This window comes from Acinonyx jubatus, chromosome A1 (genome assembly GCF_027475565.1).
Source record: "Acinonyx jubatus isolate Ajub_Pintada_27869175 chromosome A1, VMU_Ajub_asm_v1.0, whole genome shotgun sequence".
In the NCBI taxonomy this organism is placed as follows: domain Eukaryota; kingdom Metazoa; phylum Chordata; class Mammalia; order Carnivora; family Felidae; genus Acinonyx; species Acinonyx jubatus.
In genome coordinates, this window is record NC_069380.1 from 66,198,940 (window position 1) to 66,219,822 (window position 20,883).

At 39.4% G+C, this 20,883-nt stretch overlaps 1 protein-coding gene across 7 annotated transcripts in view; it reads left to right on the forward strand.

Annotated features, from left to right (window-relative positions):
- Positions 1–20,883, forward strand: part of CLDN10 (claudin 10) — a 112,358-nt gene that overhangs the window by 51,521 nt on the left and 39,954 nt on the right. The window lies entirely within an intron of this gene.

The window sequence follows — 20,883 nt, forward strand, 5'->3', positions numbered from 1 at the left end:
TGTTAGGAAGCCCCCCACCCCCACCAGCTACTGTGTGGAGGGTGAACTGTAAGGTCATAGGGCAAGTGTGGAGGCCATTGAGGTGTCTGAGATGTGAAGTGATGTCATGTGGACTCACGCAGGGGTGGCCCGGAGGCAGAAGGAGTAGACAGGCTGGAGACACACTGTGAAGGAGGAGCTCCAGCTTGCACCCATCATAGTATTTTTCAAGAAAGAAAAAGGTTACACACAAGAAAGGGATGACTACATTTTGTGGCATGAAAGTCTCTCCATTGCGTGAGGTGAGGCTATGAGTCAGCGTCCCTAAGGAAGAGGAGCTGTAGTATTTGAGAAGCCTTGGGTTCACCTCAGAGTTTGCCTTCTCTATTGTGTCAACAAGCCTCCTCCTTTGGACTGGATGCATCCCGGAAGAGGTGGTCCCGGCTCCTCCGCGCCCCCTTCCGGACCACCCACCCAGGGGAAACAGCGCCACCTGCTGAAACCCTGGACCTCGGCTGGCTTGAGGACAGAGTCTCTTTCTAGTCCTCCACTGAACTTGGGCCTATTTGGCTCCGGATTAATTTAAAAGCACATGTTCCTTTCTCTTTTCTGAGAGAAACTCAGTTCTTTCTTTTTCTTTGAAATATAAGCACTAACGAGGTGCTATAAAATCCCCACGGTGATGAGACTTACTTGTGAAAATGATGTTGAGCTCCTTGCTCCAATAACCAAAGGGATTTATTTGGCGACTTAATTCTTGTTTCCTTAGCGGCCATAACGCAGACAGTGGGTCCCATATTGCTATTCGACCCATTTTTAAATATTGAACTCCCTAGAAGAAAAACAGGTGAAGGAGAGCCTGGAGTTTGTTTTTGTTCTTTTTGTATTGGGTAAGGAGGGTTTGGCAGGCTATCTGGGGAAAGAATTTGTAGTGGTGTTTTTATAAGGCTTTTCCTTTCAGAAATACTAGGGACTTTTCTGACAGATCGGTGCATTCTTATTAACTACTAGCAGAAGTTTTTATCGTGACAGATGGTAACTGCACAACACGGTGAACGTTTTGTAATGTATTATCGAATCACTATGTTGTACACCTGAAATTAGTATAATACTGTATGGTATGTCACGTATACTTCAATTCAAAATAAATCTAAAAAAAACGAACTGTCCAATGGGGGAAAATGGCAGGTGTCCCAAGCTGGCTTGTTTTTTAAAAGTGTTTAAAAAATGAAGACGTTTTGTAATTTCAAAATAATAGGTGTTAAACTATCCAAATAAATAACTGCGATAAATGTATACCGACTAAACAGCGGGAAAGTACTAGAGCTTCACAGTAATAAAACAGTTGTCGTGTGTATCAGGTGGTGCGGAGCCACGAAAATTGTACAGTATCGTTACATTCTAAATCTTCGGGCCGACTAAACGGTATTTTATACTATAGGAAACAATGTGCAAGTGCAATCCTCTAGAGAACTTTGAAGATTATAGCTTGAGGCAGAGAGGATCCACAGAGAAGGCTTGTGCTGACCAGAGGTTTGCATTCAGACTAAAGAGGACATACCTTCAAATACGTGGCTGTGTTTTAAGAGCACATTACTTTGTGATGCCTTCAAGCTTTCTTTTTTTTAAAAACTTCCTCTGAAATCCAAGAGGATAATGTTTTTACTAAAAATATTTACAAGGAAATGGGAAACTTTAAGTGATTTCCCAAAGAAAACCAATTTCCAAAAACCCTTAAAGCCCCTGTTATTAGGCAAACAAATACTTTGCAAAGATTCTGGGTCCCTCTGCCATTCCCAAGGACTTGTCTGGGGTGGTCACAAAACTTGCCCAGCAGCTGACAGAAGACTTCTGGTCTTTGTGTTCACAGAAGGGCGATGAGAGGATCCTATCTTCTTACAGTCTTCATACTTATGAATACTGTACTGTATAAATTAAGAAGTTTATCAGGACTTACGGTGAGAGGAGAGGTTCCTTCCTGCCAGATACATGACTAACCATATCCACTAACCATAGGCAATATTTACCCAGAGTCACTTGTGAGGAAGCCATTCTTCCTTCCTGCCTGCCTACTTCCTTCCTTCCTTTCTTCCTTCCTTCCTTCCCACCCACATTTTTTCCTTTCTTGCATGGATTTTACTGAGCACTTACTCCTGCACTGTGCCAGGGGCTGGAGATACAGCACTTGCCCTCCGGGAGCTCTTCTGAGAAGAAACAATGAGATGGGATGAAAACCTACTGGCCTTAGGCATCTGGAGAGGGGAGAAGGGTGCAATCAAGGAAGAAAAGTTGATAAACTGAATCTTAAAAGCTGGATGGAAAATTGCCAGTGAGACAAGAAAGAATAAGTGGTCTAGGTGGAAACTAAAAATATGTCCTAGGGGTGCCTGGGTGACTCAATCGGTCAAGCATCTGTGATTTTGGCTCAGGTCATGATCCCAGGGTCATGGGATTGAGCTCCTCACTGAGCATGGAGCCTGCTTGAGATTCTCTCTCCCTCTGCTCCCTTGCTCTTTCTCTACCTCTTCCTCTTCCTCTACCCCACTCGTGTGCTCTCTCAATCTCTCTCTCTAAAATAAAAAAATAATACTAAAATATGTTCTATTTTTTCTGGTAGAATTATAAATAGGAACCATATTAATAGCTTCTGGGAAGATATTGGCTACTGGAGTCTTTAGCTTGGATATTTAGACAGTATTAATAGATCCAGTATTAAAAACAACATCTTTAAGGATTTATGTCCTTCTTTTTTCCAAAAGAATTTTCAAGCTGCTTATAATAATATACCCAATATAAAAGAAAACATGAGTAAATGAGGCAAGAAATATAAGGAGAAGATCATATTAGGAAAATGAAATAAAGCTACTGCCTATCACAGGTCTTTTACAGTTAATGTGGGTGGGTCAGCAGATATGGCAGCCGGCCTCCCTACCGTGTGGGAAACACAATCAGGTACATTGGTCACAGTGCCCGTGAAATACAATCAAGCAGAATTTCTCTCACAGATGTAGAAACTGGACTGTGGCGGAGTAGGCTAATTTTGCTGCGTGGTGTCCAGCTATTCTTGCCTGACAACTAAACAACAATTTTCTTCTGGGGGTCATCCGCTACTCATCCTAATCTGTGTGCATCTTGTGGATTTGACTCCATCCTTCCGTCTCAAGCAGGGATGGAATACATGACTCACGCAAGCCTGGTGAATGCATTGCATCTGCCTGGCCCCAGGACTGGTTCAGAGATAAGCACATGACCCAGGCACGGCTAATCAGATCACCTGGACTTCTGGGAAAGATTCTGAACTTGCACACGAAAAGGCGTGAATGCTGGAGCTGCTCCTGCTATTTAGAGACCTCAAGAGCAGAGCTTATCTGAGAGGATGGGGTCAAGATAAAGACACAGAATGAGAAAAGTAAATCCTGCTGACATCACTTGACCATGGATCAAGCAGTCCTTGAACTACATCCAGACTTCTAAATTCCATAAGCCAATAATTTCCAATTTTGCTTTAGCTGGTTTGTGTTGGATTGTTTGCCCTTCATTCATGTAATGACATTGTGTGATGGAACAGAAAACACTTCCACTAAGATCATTGCAGTAAACACAAAATTTTAGAAAACTTTTTTGTACCATCCCTCAAAGCAGGTCAATTGCAAAATGACAAAGCACAGTCAAGTCAATTCTAAAGGGAACCAAAGCAAGGTAGTCTCAAATGACACCATCGGCTTGAGCCAAGAATATGGATACACTTCATACTCTCCAGTAGATTCTCAAAGAACATGTTGACACCACACTTTACAGCATGCAATGAGGGTTTTCTGATGCGACTCTAAAGGGTAGCTATTCTGTGTTACCAACTAAGAAATCGAGTGTATGCTTGATAATCAATGAATATTCTCTTGTTAGGACATATTCCTAGGGTTCAAATTCCTTTTCTGTCACTTATTAGCATTTAAGAATTGTGGGACAAGGAACTTAACATTTCCTTGGCCTTGGTTTCCTCATCTGAAAAGTGGAGATGATTATATTACCCATCACAGAGTTGTTGTGAGGATAAAATGCATGTATGCATTCAAGTGGTTAGCTGTACTAATCATTTCTGGGAAGATATTGGCTATTGGAATCATTAGCTTGGATATTTAGACAGTACTAATAGATCCAATATTAAAAATAACATCTTTAAGGCTTTATGTAATGCTACGCACCTAGCACATATTTTGCTCAATAAATGTTTAGAAATCCTTGTCTTTATCACTATCACATCCTCACAGAGAATCCTTGGGGGCAGGGCTTTTGAGATTTTACTCAAACAGTTCTGATATACTCTAACACCCAGAAACGTTGGTGAGCTGTGTCCCAAAGTTCTGTCTTAGATCACATCAGGGTTATTTACTTGAGAACATTAACAAAACCTGCACTTACCAATTGCAGCCATTAAGGAAAAAAGAATTCCATCCAGGGGACATCTGATTTTAGAAAGGACAACTTCCAGATGACTGCTCTAGGACAGAGTAGCTCCTGAATGGACCCTAGGAAACTGAACAATACTAATGTGACCAGAGCTGTGAAACTGTCGGTAGATGTTGGTCACGAGAAAAATATTTTTGTTTAGGGTGTGATCTTGTATCATATTTCTGACAATAATAAAATAACTGAATCAATTGTTGAGGCCTTCCTGAGTACGTGACAGCCATCAGTAGGGCCACATGACATTGGGTAAACTGGTTAATCTCTCTGCACCTCAGTTTCCTGTAGAAGGGCTGTCCTGGGGGTTAGAGAGTATAATGCATGTCAGGGGCTTGGCACATAGCACAAGCTCATTAGAGGCTAGGATGTCAGGAGAGTTATTTTTCTTTCACCGAACAAGAAATCTGAAGGTTGGTAGCCCAGGGCTGGTCCAGGGGCTTGAGAAGACCGAAGCAAGGTCTCTGTGACTCTGGGCCTTTCTCTCGTGTCTGGTCACAAGATGATTGTTGCAGCCATGCATCCAGGCTTCATGCTTTAGGCAAGAACATCAAAGTCTGGGGTCTTTTGGGGTTTGTTTGTTTGTTTTTTTTTTTTAAATATTTATTTATTTTTAAGAGAGTGCAAGCAGGGAGAGGCAGAGAGAGGAGGACGGAAAATCCAAGGTGGGCTCTGCGCTGACAGGATGACAGCAGCAAGCCTGATGGGGGCTCAAACTCCCTAACTGCGAGCTCATGACTTGAGCTGAAGCTGGAGGCTCAACCAACTGAGCCACCCAGGTGTCTCTGGGGTCTGTTAGTTTTTTAAGAAGAGGGAGGATTGGTGTGACAATCTTCACTGCAGTTAGCTGTTAAGCATGTTGGAATTTATCACACCAAACTTCATAATAGCCCCGGAGAGAAACAAGGGCGGTATTATCTCTATTTCATTAATGTGAAAACGGAGGCTAGAGAGGCGCGGAAATTTGCCTGGGGCCGTATAGTAGTGAGGGGCAGAAATAAGCTGCTAACTCAGGCTACCACGCTTCTTGCTTTTAGTTCGTATCTCTTGCCAGAACACCAGCCTGTCACAAGGGGCGATTCTTTGTTGCAGGTACATGAATGAGTTTTAAGCCATCAAATGAAGAGGTTAATGGAAGGCAGTGTCATTAAATGTAAATTGAGATAAGGTGCTGCAAAATGTTCTGAGCCATCTCAGGGTCAAGGTGAAGAGGAAAGGGAGGAGAGAAGTTCAAGATTAAGATGGGAAGTAAAGACAGAGTAAATGCAAATCAGATATGAAAAGCATATGAAAATCTAAAGTGCAAAGAAAGACTTGCTCTTATAATTAGCACTTTGCGTTTTCCTTCGATGTGGCTTGAGGGATATAGTGTAAGTACACGCATGTAGATGAACATACCTTCACGTGCTCAAATGAGTGCATCCAAATGGTGCCTGATAGACACCACCATGTTAACAAAATCAGAAATGATACAAGCTTAATCTTTTTAGATTAATAGTAAAAGCTTTCAGCCCACGTACATCAACTTTATGCAAAAGTTCTATATTAAAATAGATTTCCCATACATTAATATATGCTACATTTGATATAATTTAAGCAACTTTTAATATTTAAATACATATTTCATAGCAAATGACCCCACAATAACAAAATTCATTTTTGTGCATTTTAAAATAGGGAGGAAGAAGATGACCATCACCATTAGAAATCATCATAAAAATTAATCTTACCTGGAATCAGAGTTTCATTAAAGTATTTCTGCAATGATGAAAACAATTAGCACGATAGAAGGAATTGTGGGTGTTGTAGCCAAAGAGAGCTGCCTGGATCGAAGTCGTGGTTGCAATGTTTCCTCTCGGTTTCTTCATCTGTAAAGTGGGGATGACATTTACCTCACAGGGTTGTTTTGAGAATCAAATTCGATAATGTACATAAGTACTTAACACAGTGCCTGACATATAGAGAACATCCAGTATTAGTACATTTTCTTATTTCAGTAATTGGATTTTAGTTTCTCTTATCTTATAGAATTGGCAAAAACATTTCTAACACTGGCATTAGAATTTTTATTTTAAAGCTTTGAAGTTTTTATTAAGGTTAAAATTCCAAAGGGTGTACCTCCTTACTTAATCATACAGCTTCTGAAAGAACACTAGGCGTAGAAATAATTTCGTGGTCATAGTTTATATATTAAAGTGCAACATTATTTTTCTAAATTTCAAAATAAACTTATTTTAGTGCCTCAGAAATGGGATTTAAACTCCATTGTCCATCATTAAAAAGTAAGAAACCTAGGGGTACTTGGTGGCTCAGTCAGTTAAGCGTCTGACTCTTGATGTTGGCTCAGGTTGTGATCTTGGGGTCGTGGGATTGGGCCCTGCATGGGGCTCAGCACTGAGCATGGAGCCAGCCAGGGATTCTCTCTCTCCCTCTCTCTCTGCCCCTCCCCCACTCGTGTGCGTGCACTCCCACTCTCTCTTTCAAAATAAATAAACAAACCAAAAATAAGAAACCTAGAATCATTTGCATTATGGAATCTGAACACACTCTCCCTGCCTTGATTGGTTACACCACAGTACTTACTTGGGCTTAAATTCAGTGTGCGGCCATCTTGACCTCTCAGTGCTAGGGGTCCATAAGAAACTTTTCAAACTGAGTGGATTTAAAGGCTTCAGCCAACTGCTATTACTTTATGCAATGTAGAGAATTCTGTTCCACTGGCATCCACATCTCCAAATATTTCCTTTAATCTCAGTAGTAAACATTAGAATTTCAAGCTTCCCAAACTACGCAAGCATTTAAGCTCAAACATGAAAGACTGATTCCTCAAGAACTATCAGCCACAAAGTTCCTCTTATTTTGTAAGACACCTTCCTCTGCAAAGGAGGGGGCTGGGTGCTGCAGGTTAGCCTCAGGCTTCTGAAGAATTGGAAAAGGGTGGGGGAAGGTCTTTTGGAATCATTTTGACCCATTTTGGGCTTACAATTCAATACAAGTACACAGACTCATGCTACTTATTTTAGCCTTTTAAGACTTTATTTTTTGCATTACCATAATGCCATTTTCATACACAGCAGGGTCCACAAACTGCTTGATATTTCTCTAAAAGTTTTTTTTGAGCTTGTAGTAGTTTCCTCTGCTTTTTTTTTTTTTTTTTTAATGGCATTTACTTGTTGAAGACATCAAGCCATTTCTCTTATAGAACATCTCATAGTCTGGATTATTTTGCCATTCACATAAAGTACACAATCCACTTGGAATTGGTTTATGTGTGTCATGTGATATGGAGAGTTAGTTCATTTTTTTCCATATGGATGTCTTGTTGCCCCCCAGCAGCATTTACAGATTTATTGAAAGATTTGCTTTTTAGAATCAAAAATCTGTCTATCACCTATCTATCCATCCATCTATCTATCTATCTATCTATCTATCTATCTATCCATCTATCAGTGCAGGACTATTTTAGTGCTCTGCATTCTTTCCTTTTGGACTATTTGTCTAACACCATGGTGTCTGAATTCCTGCATTTATATTTGTATTTGTATCTGTAATGAGTATTTTATATAGTAGAGTAAGGAGTCGCAACTTGGGGCTTCTTTAAGAGTATATCAGCTATTTGGGACTTTTGCATTACCGTATAAATTTTAGAATCAACTTGTCAGGTTCCACAACAACCTGTTGGAATTTTTATTGGGGATAGCATTGAATTATCAAACAATTAGGAAGAATTGCCATCATTATAACATTGAGTCTTCCAATTAATGAACACGACATATGAATAAACATAATCCTCAGACTCAAGTGAGTGGGGTCTCTGCCATGGACGCCAATCTCAGGCCTTCTGTGGATTGTACCCCTTTCCCATGAGATAGAGTCTACTGGGTCGATGGGATATGTCACTCAGAGCTGTCACTCCCTCCTAGACTGTAATCTGGGTGTCAAGATCCTGGAATTTCCTGCCCAGTGGCTTTAACCCACTTCCAGAACCTGCACAGCCTCTTCCCTAGCGTGCTGTCATCAAGGCAGAAATCCATGAGCGCAGATCCTTATTCCTGAGGATTGGCTAAGGGGTAGTCAAGTGGTTGTCAAGGGACACAGGTGTACAGGTGGAGCTTGAATGTGTGGACTGGTGCATCCACATACGCACATGAGAGTCTCCTCCTGGTAAAGTTAAGATGGAGCCAGGCGTGGAAGGAGAAGTAGGGTAAGTGGGGGCTGTGAGCTAAGGGCTGTGTTCTGGCACTTTTAAATATTTAGGTGTAGGACACTCAGGCCTCTATTTGTGTTCTTGCCCCGGGTCCCACATAAAGTGAGAACAGGGCTGATAATGCATTGTTTTATTTTAATCTTCCTTAATTTCATTCAATAATATTTTAAGGCTCTCCACCTAAAGATCTTGAACATCTCTCTTAAAATTTATTTCTGGTTCTTTGATATTTTTAATTCTTTTTTTTTAATGGAAACAATAATTTTTTAGCTGTTGGCTACATTTACATAGAAATTTAATTTTTGTATGTTTGGATTCAACAAACTTGTTAAACTCTCCTATTTTTTTAAAAAGACTATCTATTTATTTATTTATTTATTTATTTATTTATTTATTTAGTAAGTAATCTCTGTACCCAACATGGGGCTTGAACTCACAACCCCAAGATCAAGAGTTGCATGCTCCACTGACTGAGACAGCCAGGTGTCCCGCTCTCCTATTAATATTAATAATTTATCTGTAGATTCTCTTGGATTTTCTATACAGACAGCTATATGTCATCTGTGAATAACAACAATTTCATTTCTTCCCAATTTCCCAGTACCACATGTTGTTTATGCATTCATCAGTGGGTGGAGATTTGGGTTGTATTCACCATTTGGCCATTATGAATAATGCTGCTAAGAGCATTTGTATACAAGTTTTTGTATGAATATATGTTTTCTGTGCTCTTGGGTAGATATACCTAACAGAGGAACTTTGGGGTCATACAGTAATTCTATGGTTAACTTTTCAGGGAACTGCCATATTATTTTATACAGTGGCTGCATCATTTTACTTTCTGACCAGCAAGGTATGAGAGTTATAATTTCTCCACATCTCACCAACACTTGTTTTTGTTTTTTTGATTTTTTTTTTTTTATTAAAATCATTTCAGTGGGTATGAAATGGTATCTCATTCTGGTTTTGGTTTGTATTTTCCTAATGATTAATGGTATTGGGCATCATTTCATGGGTTCATTGGCCATGTATCTTCTTTGGAGAAATGTCCATTTAAATCCTTTATACATTTCCAAATTGGGTTATTTGTCTTTTTATTATTGAGTTGTAAGAGCTCTGAATATATTCTAGATACTGGACTCTTATCAGATTTGCAAATACTTTCTTTGATACTGTGAGTTGTTTTCTTAATCCAAAGTGATATGTAATGTGAGCAAGAAATAAACCTATATTGTTGAAAGCAACTGAGATTCTTGGGTTGTTGCTGACTGTAGAATAACTTAGTGAAAATTGGCTAGACAACTTGTGTCTAGCTTTGTGTACCTGTACTATCTCATACCCCATTTGCATTTGCCCGATTGGGCAGGGTTGAGTAGCAACTATGTGTGTCACATTTCTTCTAAGTAGACTTTTCAGTCACTCCTGCTGTTTTTAGTCCCACTTCTGTCTCTTTTCAAATATGCCTGGGACCTTCTACTTGGGGCAGTTCTACAATATAATTTGGGTTGTTTTTGGCTTTCCTCACTGCCAGTTTAGGATTCAACCTTCTTATTTCTGTTAGGCAACTTGTCATTTGTGAATCTTACTTCCAGATTCCAAAGTTTTATGTTCTTGTTTCCTCTACCCCCACTTTTTGCTCTTGATGGTTTTATGCAATAGTGTTTCTTATGTTTATTTATTTTGAGAGAGAACAAGAGTATGAGCAGGGGAGGGGCAGAGAGAGAGGGAGAGAGAAAATCCCAAGCAGGCTCTGTATTGTCAGCACAGACCCCGATGCATGGTTCAAACACACAAACTGTGAGATCATGACCTGAGCCGAAATCAAGAGTTGGATGCTTAACCGACTGAGCCAGCCAGGCGTCCCTATGCAATAGTGTTTTGTTTTTTGTTTTTTGCTTTTAGGTCTGTTTACTGTTTTTTTAGTGGAGTTTCAGGAGGAAGCAAATGTAAATATGTATGTCTACCATTTTTACCCAGAAGTCTAACTTCTCATTTCAAGTGCTAATCGAACACAGCCAATCTGTGGCCAGTGTATTATCACCCTATGGCCATGTGCAATTCTATGTATCCAAAGGGAAAGCACATCCTCATCCATAAACAGTTACAGCTATTCACTCTAGGAGGAATGTGGCATTTGTAAGGGAAAGCTTTTTGCTCATCAACTACAGTTGAGCTGGATGTATGCTGAGCTACCGACCTCCAAGTTTGGTGGCAACATGGAGATTTTCTGATTCTATGATCAAGTACCATGATCTAAACGTGTGTTTGGGGGCCATATGAAGTACTTACTGGCATGCTTTGTTCAAAATCCTTTTTCTTCTCCTGTGTGACTATGTCTCTATAATGCCATTATATTCAAGTGAGTCAAACATTCTGGTGTCAAATATTTCTTGGTTTTCAAATACAGTATAAGAGAAAGAAAGAAAGAAAGAAAGAAAGAAAGAAAGAAAGAAAGAAAGAAAGAAAGAAAGAAAGAAAGAAAGAAAGAAAGAAAGAAAGAAGGAAGGAAAGAAGGAAGGAAAGAAAGAGAAAGGATATCAGCTAAAGGAAGCCAAGGCCTAGATGAATGAACCATTTGCTAAAAATTAAATGCAAATAAGATATTGGTAATGAATAAGATCAAATAGAAATAAATATGATGATTTTCTTGCCCCCAAAGGACTGACAGGCAAATTGCATGAAGAAGCTAGCTCTAAGGAAAGGGAGCGTGTCCCCACCAGTCAAGTGTGGTGTTCGTGGGAGCAGGAACAAGAACAGACACCACAGCAAAATCAGTCAGTGAGATTGGACTGCGTTAATGGGCCATTTTATTAACTGGGTAGTTGGCAAGAAAAATACAGTTTCATTCAACAAGTTGGTAACACCGAGTTAAAGAGAGGAATTAGCTAGGTCATTAAGACACCACACAAACTGATCTCTAGAGCTTGAACATAGCAGGAAATGTTTCTTTACAGAGAATTAGAAAAGGTGCCAACGTACATGACTGATTGATGGCCAATGGGATGCTTTGTTTCTTTTTGAAACAAAGCTGGAAACAAAGATTTTTTTTTTTTAATGTGGAACTGGTTGGGTCAGTGAAATATTACTGCCCACACCTAGTTTTTTTTCTAACATATATTTTTGTGTGACTATGATCGTAGAGACCCATGCTATTATATGTACATTTCTAAACTGAAAAACAAAGTCAAAATAATCAGGAGAGGAAAATTCAACAGAAGCTCTTAAAATCTCTTCTTGCTTTATGTACCGATTTACTTCTTCACCCAGTAAGTCAGTGCTACTTTCTTTTCCAATGATTAGGAATGTTTTCCCCAGAGCTCCTGAAATATTTTTTCCCTGGCAAGTGAGATTTCCAACTAATTGAAGTGAATAAACACGCTTCTTTCCAAAGAATGTGCCATGTTACATAGAAAACAGGACTTGAAAGGAATTGTTAAGAGCCATTAGCCTTATTAACATGTTATTTTTTTGATATTGTCAAGGGCATAGGGAACTAGTCCTTCGCAGTGGAGTTCTTAGCTTTTAGGTGAGCCTGCCTCCAGGCTGGAATAATTTAGTCACCTGACTTCCCTGTAACTCTTATTACTTTTGGCTTCATGAGGCAGCATTCATGCTCGAGTGGTCCTTTTCCACTCCCCAAAAGTCTTTTGTAGGACACTGCTAACCTTTTTTCTTTGCCTACTTCTCTGCATGAAATATACAAAAATCCCTAGTCAGACACCCAGGGTTGATATACAAATAAGAGATACAACTCGGATTCTATTATTTGTTTCAATATTGTTCTATTTATTATTTGTTTATATTTCTTGGTTTAGCAAAAGATTTCTCTCCCTCAAAACTAGCTTATTAGATCTGATCATCTGGTGCTGCTTTTAATAATTATAGTGAGGAAAATATTGTAAATTATCCTATAGTCAAACCAATAAAATTGTTATGGAGGGTCACTTTTATTATTTAAAACACTGCATTTATTATACTTAAATTAAAAAAATAGATACTCAGTGTATATAAACTTCATATCCTAAAACATCAGGCCACATTCATAGAATGATTTTTAATGCACACCAACACAACTAGAAAGTTCATTTCTTGGTTCACATCTCCAAACACTCATACTTGTTTATTCTTGAAACTGGAGGGAAGAGAGAGCATCAGAAAGTTTGCACAATGCCCCACGAATTATTTAAATCCATTTCCTGTGCAGTGAAAGCCCTATGACATTTCCAGAGCTGCTGTTTATTTTGGGATGTGAAGGATGTTAAAATTCTTTGTGTTTAAACCACAACATTTGTGAGTGGCATGAGACAAAGACTCATGGCAGGCTGTAAGTGGCCAGGCAATCCCTACCGGAAGGAAAGAGGCTATTGAATTACCGGAGTCCAGGGCAGGCAAATTCACCTAGGTTGGCAAGCTTAGGGGAGGCTGCGAAGAAAGACTGACATCCATTGTTCCTCTCACCTGCCTGAGTGTATTCAATCTAAAGGAGCAGTTTATTTCTCTCTACCTTCATTAGTGCAGAGACCAAACTCCAAATTGCATAAAGGAGAATGTTAATATGCTGGCTATAAGTTTTTACACAAAGAGGAATACCCGCTACACAGATGTTCAAGGAAAACACCTTGTGTTTATCAATTATCTCATACCATATATTTTTGGACTGTTTTATCTGTATGTTTTACTAAAGTGTTTCCCTGAAACTCACTAACCTTTACAACACCCTGTTGTAATAGGAACAGTCTAAAAACTTTATTTTCTTCTTTTTTTATTAAAATTTTTTTTAACATTTATTTATTTTTGAGAGACAGAGACAGAGTGCACACAGGGGAGGGGCAGAGAGAGAGAGAGAGGGAGACACAGAATCTGAAACAGGCTCCAGGCTCTAAGCTGTCAGCACAGAGCCCAGCACGGGAATTGAACCTACAAAGCACAAGATCATGACCTGAGCTGAAGTCAGATGCTTAACTGATTAAGCCACTCAAGTGCCCCTTTATTTTCTTCTTTATTTTTTCTTCCTTTCTTCTTTTCCAATGGAGTTATAACCAACACATAACATTATACTAGTTTCAGGTGTACAACGTAATGATTCAGTATTTGTATATACAGTTGATCCTTGAACAACACGGATTTAAACCATGTAGGTTCACATATATGCAGATTTTTTCAATGAATACAGTATAGTAATGTAAATGTATTTTCTCTCCCTTATGATTCTCTTAATAACATTTTCTTTCTTAAGCTTACTTTGTAAGAATACAGTATATAATAGATATAACATACAAAATATATGTTAATTGACTGTTATGTTATCAATAAGGCTTCCTGTCAACAGAAGGCTATCCTGATTTTCAGGAATCAAAAGTTATAAGCAGATTTTTGGGACACCTGGGTGGCTCATTTGGTTAAGTGTCCGACTCTTGATTTTGGCACAGGTCCTGATCTCACGGTTCATGGGTTTGAGCCTTGCCTGGGGCTCTGTGCTGACAGTGAGGAGCCTGCTTGGGATTCTCTCTCTCCCTCTCTCTCTGCCTGTCCCCCTCATGTGCACATGTTCTCTCAAAATAAATAAATAAATTTAAAGAAAAGTTATAAGTCAATTTGACTGCACAGGAGTTGGCACCTCGAATCCCTGCACTGTTCAAGGGCGAAATCATCACAACAAATCTAGTTAACATCTGTCCCCATAGTTGTCTTTTTTTTCTTTCATACTTTTCTTTCTTTCTTTCTGCTTACAGAAAGAAAGAAAGAAAGAAAGAAAGAAAGAAAGAAAGAAAGAAAGGAAAATCACTTGTCTAAGTTCATATACCGAAGTCTTAGAAATAACCCTTGCTATTCAACTACTTTAGACTCCTCTTGGGTCTTCTTTATTAAAATATGGTGAACCTCAAATTAGGATTTAATAGTAGTAACATCATTCTTTATTTTGCACTTTAAAGGCCCCCTTCCAAATACAAATCAAAACCACACTCAGATATCACCTCACGCCAGTCAGAGTGGCCAAAATGAACAAATCAGGAGACTATAGATGCTGGAGAGGATGTGGAGAAATGGGAACCCTCTTGCACTGTTGGTGGGAATGCAAACTGGTGCGGCCAGTCTGGAAAACAGTGTGGAGGTTCCTCAGAAAATTAAAAATAGACCTACCCCATGACCCAGCAATAGCACTGCTAGGAATTTACCCAAGGGATACAGGAGTACTGATGCATAGGGGCACCTGTACCCCAATGTTTATAGCAGCACTCTCAACAATGGCCAAATTATGGAAAGAGCCTAAATGTCCATAAACTGATGAATGGATAAAGAAATTGTGGTTTGTATACACAATGGAGTACTACATGGCAATGAGAAAGAACGAAATATGGCCCTTTGTAGCAACGTGGATGGAACTGGAGAGTGTGATGCTAAGTGAAATAAGCCATACAGAGAAAGACAGATACCATATGTTTTCACTCTTATGTGGATCCTGAGAAACTTAACAGAAACCCATGGGGGAGGGGAAGGAAAAAAAAAAAAAGAGGTTAGAGTGGGAGAGAGCCAAAGCATAAGAGAGTCTTAAAAACTGAGAACAAACTGAGGGTTGATGGGGGGTGGGAGGGAGGGGAGGGTGGGTGATGGGTATTGAGGAGGGCACTGGGTGTTGTATGGAAACCAATTTGACAATAAATTTCATATATTGAAAAAAAATAAAGGCCCCCTTCCTTTTCAAATAAGGATTTCAATGTATTCAATGATCAATATGAATGTAAAGTCCTTGAAAGAGAGAGAAATTGATTCCTACTTTAAAGTTACAAGTTCTCATTTTTTCCAATAGGTTATTAGCATTTATTATTATTATATCCTCCTTATGAAATTCTTACCCATATTATGGTGTGTAAAGGTTAAATAAGGAGATGATCTTTAAGAAAGAAACTTCTGGATGTTGATTGCTCTGTACTGAGATTAAAAAAAAATTTTTTAATGTTTATTCATTTTTGAGAGAGAGAGAGAGAGCAAGTGAGCACATGAGCAGGGGAGGGTCAGAGATAGAGGGAGACACAGAATCTGAATCAGGCTCCAGGCTCTGAGCTGTCAGCACAGAGCCTGACATGGGCCTCGAACCCACAAACTGTGAGATCATGACCTGGGCTGAAGTCAGATGCCCAGCCTACTGAGCTACCCAGGTGCCCCCTGTACTGACATATGTTTAAAGATAGATAAGTAGACCTGCACTTACACAAGCATTTGGAGGCACCAAAGCAACATAAGGGGAATTTACACAAATGGTGCTAAAATAACTGGAGAGTCTATGGAAAAATGAGCCGTGACCCCTAACTCACACCAAACATAACATTAATTAGGGGTAGATCATAGGCTTAAATATAAAAGCTAAAACCATAAAGTTTGAGAAGAAATTATAGGGGCACATTTTCATGACTTGGGGGTAGGCAGTTATTTCAAACAGGCCATAAAAAGCAATAACCATAGGGAGAAAAGCAAGTAAAATGTCAATGTAGCATCTAGATGGTGGGTCCAATGTACAGGTATATTAGTCAGCCTGGGCTGCTGTAATGAAATAATATAGACTAGGGGACTTAAGCAACCAAAATGTATTTTCTTACTGTTCTGGAGACTAGAAGTCCAAGATCAGACCAGCTAGGTCAGTGTCTGAGGGCTCTCTCCTTGGGTTGCAGACAGCTACCATCTCACTGTGTGCTCACATGGCAGAGAGAGAGATTGCTTTTCCTCTTCTTATAAGGTCACTAATTCTATCAGATTAGGGCCCACCCTTATGACCTCTTTGAACCTTAATTACCGCCTAAAAGCCCTTTCTCCAAATATAGTCACACTGAAGGTTAGGGCTTCAGCACATTTGGTGGGGATACAATTCAATCCATAGCAATGGGTGTTCACTATACAATTCTTTCAATGTTGCTATATATTTATACCTTTTCTTAAGAAAATGTGGATAAAAAGAAAGTAGATTTTTAAGAGAAAGAATTATTTTCTAGTGATCTTTACATACACCATGTCCCTAATACTGATTTGCAGAATTGCTTTCTGCTCAGACTATTTTATGGAAAATGATTGACTAATTTGTTCAAGCCATTAAAAAATAAATCAGGTTGGTATTTTTGAGTATCTTCTAGTAATAGAGGTAGAAGGAGGTAGAAGGGAAGAACCTTAGGTCAAGTAAATTAAGAAGCATTCATTGAGCATTCCTGATCTGTATACCCTGTGAGATACAAAGATATGGGAGACCTAGATCTTACTTGTAGGGGCCACGCTGTCTTTGGGCAACCCCAAAGAATGGGTCAAAGTTCAGGTCTATAGACAATCCAAGTGAAGGCTAAGTACCCGGGGCCCAGCAGTGCTGATGGCTAGCCTCAGCATGACACCTCCTTCCACACTCACCCCCCTCTGACTGCCTCTTACCTCAGATCCCTACACAGCCTGCTGGCTGTATCTGCAAGGCTTTCCTCCTATACCCCTCCTGAGTATCCTGCTTCGTTCACCAAGCCTCAGACGTAGCTTACTTCCTCAGGGGCATTCTTCCTGACATAGAGGACAGGTCAGGTTCTTTGTTATATAGCTTCAGAGTACAGTAGTCCTTTCTTCGTGAGCATTTGACTCTGTTCCTAATTATAGGGTCATTGAAGGGATCATTTGGGTAATGTGCAATCTCTGCTAGGTTTTAAACTCTGTGACAAATACGCTGTATTTCCTGTTTAATTCCAATCATATCCCTAGCAATTCACAGCATCAATTATATAGGAGGTTACACAGGAAAACACATAGGAACTATTGTTGGGTTTGGGGTGTGTGTGTGTGTGTGTGTGTGTGTGTGTTTGTGTTTTCTCTCAATAGGAAAGAAAAAAATCTCCACATTATTATAACCATATGAACTATGGCTAGGATAGCTTGTTAAGAAAATAAATTTATGAAAAGACTTTTTTTTTAAGTCAAAAGAAGAAAAATGTTTGTAGAATCAAGGAATCTTGGGCTGGAAAGGAGATTTGAGGTCATTTGGTCCACCTGTTTAACTATACTCCTGTCAAATTTATGAATGTCTTTAGTAAAATTTTTTTAAGAACTATTTATATCAAACTGTTGAAGTGAAACCAAATAAATTCTCAATTCTCCAGAAACTGATCATTGTATAAAGCATTTAGTAGAATTCTTGATTCACAGTAGTAGTTACAATACTTATTATTGGTACTAGCAATATTACCAAGAAACCTCCAATTTATAGTGCATTATTTCAAAAAGAGCACAGATTTTAGACCTAAAAACCCCAAGATTAAGTCACAACTCTGCAACCAACTGGATACATATGGCTTTGAACAGTTCACTTAATATCTCCAAACCTCATTTTTTTCCTCCTGGCATTCAATAAATGGTAGCCAATATGGTTATAACAAAAACTACAATAAGGATGAATCAGATTCTGTGTTGACTCCCAAATATCTCTTAGGACAGTGGAAAAATAGGTAAAAACTCCACTTCTGTGTGGTTGATGCAACAATGGAAGCATGCTGCCAGGAAAAATGGGGGAGTAGCCCTCACACCTGGACTGTTGAGGAGGAAAGAGTTTGTTTAAAAAGTTAATGAAAAGCAATTCTCCAGACTGATGAAGAAAAAAAAGACAATCTTGGCAGAGGAACACTGTGAAGTGGTTTTGGTACGATCCCGGCCGAGTGTTCCAAGGTCAGGTGTGTCAGAAGATGGGCAGCAGATTCTGGGATATGTTTTATGTTATGATAAAAGTACACGGATTTCACACTGTGGGTTCTGGAGAACCAGTAAAGGGCTTTAAAATGGGACAAGACACAATCAGATCTATCTTTTAGAAAAGTCACCTGGGAGTCATATGGCTTAGAGGGGTAAGGCTACAGGCAGGGAGACCAGTCAGGAGGCCATTGTGATAGTCAATGAAGTGATGAAGGCCTGAAACAGGAAGAGTAATGTGGGCGTGGAGAGGGGAGAATGATTCAAGGGATGGTTCAGGGATAGAGTCAGCCAGATGGGGTGATGCGGAGTACAGAGGACGTGAGGGCCCCAACATGATTCATAACGAATCAAGACTTGCTGGAGAGAGTTGGTGTTTCGTAAGGACAGAGAATACAGAAGGAAGAAGGGGGAGGAGGAAGCAAAGGAAAGCTGAGTTAGAGATGAGAGGTTTGATTTTGGACAGAGTTTGCAGTATCTATAAGCTCCCCAACAAAAGGAGAAGGTGTCCAGCAGGGACTGAAAATTGGGACTGGGTCAGGGAATTCTGTTTTGGAGCCAATAGTTTGCCCAGGGAAAGGGTGTGATGTGAAAAGGGTAAGTGCCAAGCACAGAATGCTGGGGATGGCACCCAGTAAGCAGGAGATAGACAAAGAACCATGGACAGACAGAGAAACAGAAGTGAGAACAGACTTGTAGAAACCAAAGAAGAAAGTATTTCACAAAGGAGGAACCACTAGGCCTCTGTGTCAAAAGGTACAGAAAGGTCAAACAAGATGCAAGATAAGGAAAGGGAGATGTCTACTAAATCCCATCACATGGAGCTACTTGTCACCTTGCTTGTGATGTTTCACTCGAGTGAGAAAGGTAGCATTGGCTTGAGAGGTCAATGGGATGGTGGAGAAAGAGATCGTGATGATAGACCACTCTACCGAGATGCTTGGATGAAAAAGAAAAATGAAGAAAATTTTCAAAGTGTTCCCCAAGGTATCTTTAAGTATATTTGTGTATTTCCCTACATCTGAAAGAAACATCTCCTTGAGATCTGCTTCATCCAGGCAGAAAGACCACCCAAGGGACAATTTGTCCCTATCCATACAAAAATTATAGTCTTAAGAGGAAGGTGGATGCTTACCACTGTTTTCTAGAGAAGACTAGCCCTAAGAAACATTGCTTTGTAATTTAACATAGGGCAAAAATTCCTAACACATTTTGATTTAAAAGAAAATTATAGATTCCTAATGCTGGGTCCTTCACATAGCCGTTTTTGCCTTGCAGTGGCAAAATCTTGACCTTGAGGCTCTGCTAATATTGTCTCCACAATGTCTTTAACATCTGTTCTTTCTCCTCCTTTCCCACGGTCTTTAAAACAAAACTGTGTTTATTTTTAAGCCATTGACTACATTTTTTAAAAGTTCACATTTAAATGTCTTGACAATTTTTATCCAAAAGAGGGCGCAAATTTCTCAGGAAATATAGTACAGTATTTTACAAAATTCGCTGACTCCTGGTAACAGATTTCACAGCTGCTGTAATTTAATGCAGAAACATTATTTCTGTGGCATATGCCTATGAATTAAGTCCCATTGTGTAAGTGCTAATTAAGAGCTCTTTGCGTCTTTAGAGTAGTTTCAGAGAAGAGCCAGACTAAGTTGAAGCCAACATTTTTCTATTTTGGGTAGCCAAATCAAATTAAGATAGACATTTTAAAATTAAACATTAAATGGGATTTCAAAAACCCAGTTTGTTTACAATCTTCTAATTTTAGGGTGTATTTCCATTCTACTATGGCTGAAAGAATCACTAGAGAAGTAGTATAGTTCAGACCTGTGTGTGGGTGGTTAATAGCTAATTGGGGGTATTTGTTTGTCTTGTTTTGCTTTGATCACAGTTGGAATTGTTCATTTTTTTGAGTTTATTTATTTTATTTGGGGGGGGGGGTGCATGAGCCGGGGAGGGGCAGAGAGAGACAGAGAGAGAGAGAGAGAGAGAGAGAGAGAGAGAGAGAGAGAAGGAGAGAGAGAGAATCTCAAGCAGGCTCCACACTGTCAGCACAGAGCTGCATGCAGGGCTTGAACCCATGAACCATGAGATCATGACCTGAGCTGAAATCAAGAGTCAGACGCTTAACCTACTGAGCCACCCAGGTGCTCCGGGAATTATTCATTTTTTAAACACCCAGTATGTACAACTGTTCTCAGACACAAGAAGCCTTATGACTGGTGAATAGAGGGGGATAATGTGAATTCTGGTCTTCCTTTAGGTTGAATCTCACCATGATTTGCATATGTTTTCTCAGGGAAATGATATGACAAAGGTGTGCTAAAGTTCTGGTGGGCTTCCTAAATACAAGTTATGGAAATCAAAAAAAATGCAAAGGGGAAGTCATTTTTTCTTTCTTGCATTTTATTATTATTATTATTGTTAGTATTATTATTACTAAATAATCTCTACTCCCAATGTGGGGCTCAAACTCATGATCCTGAGATGAAGAGTCTCATGCTCTACAGACTGAGCCAGCCAAGTACTCCAAG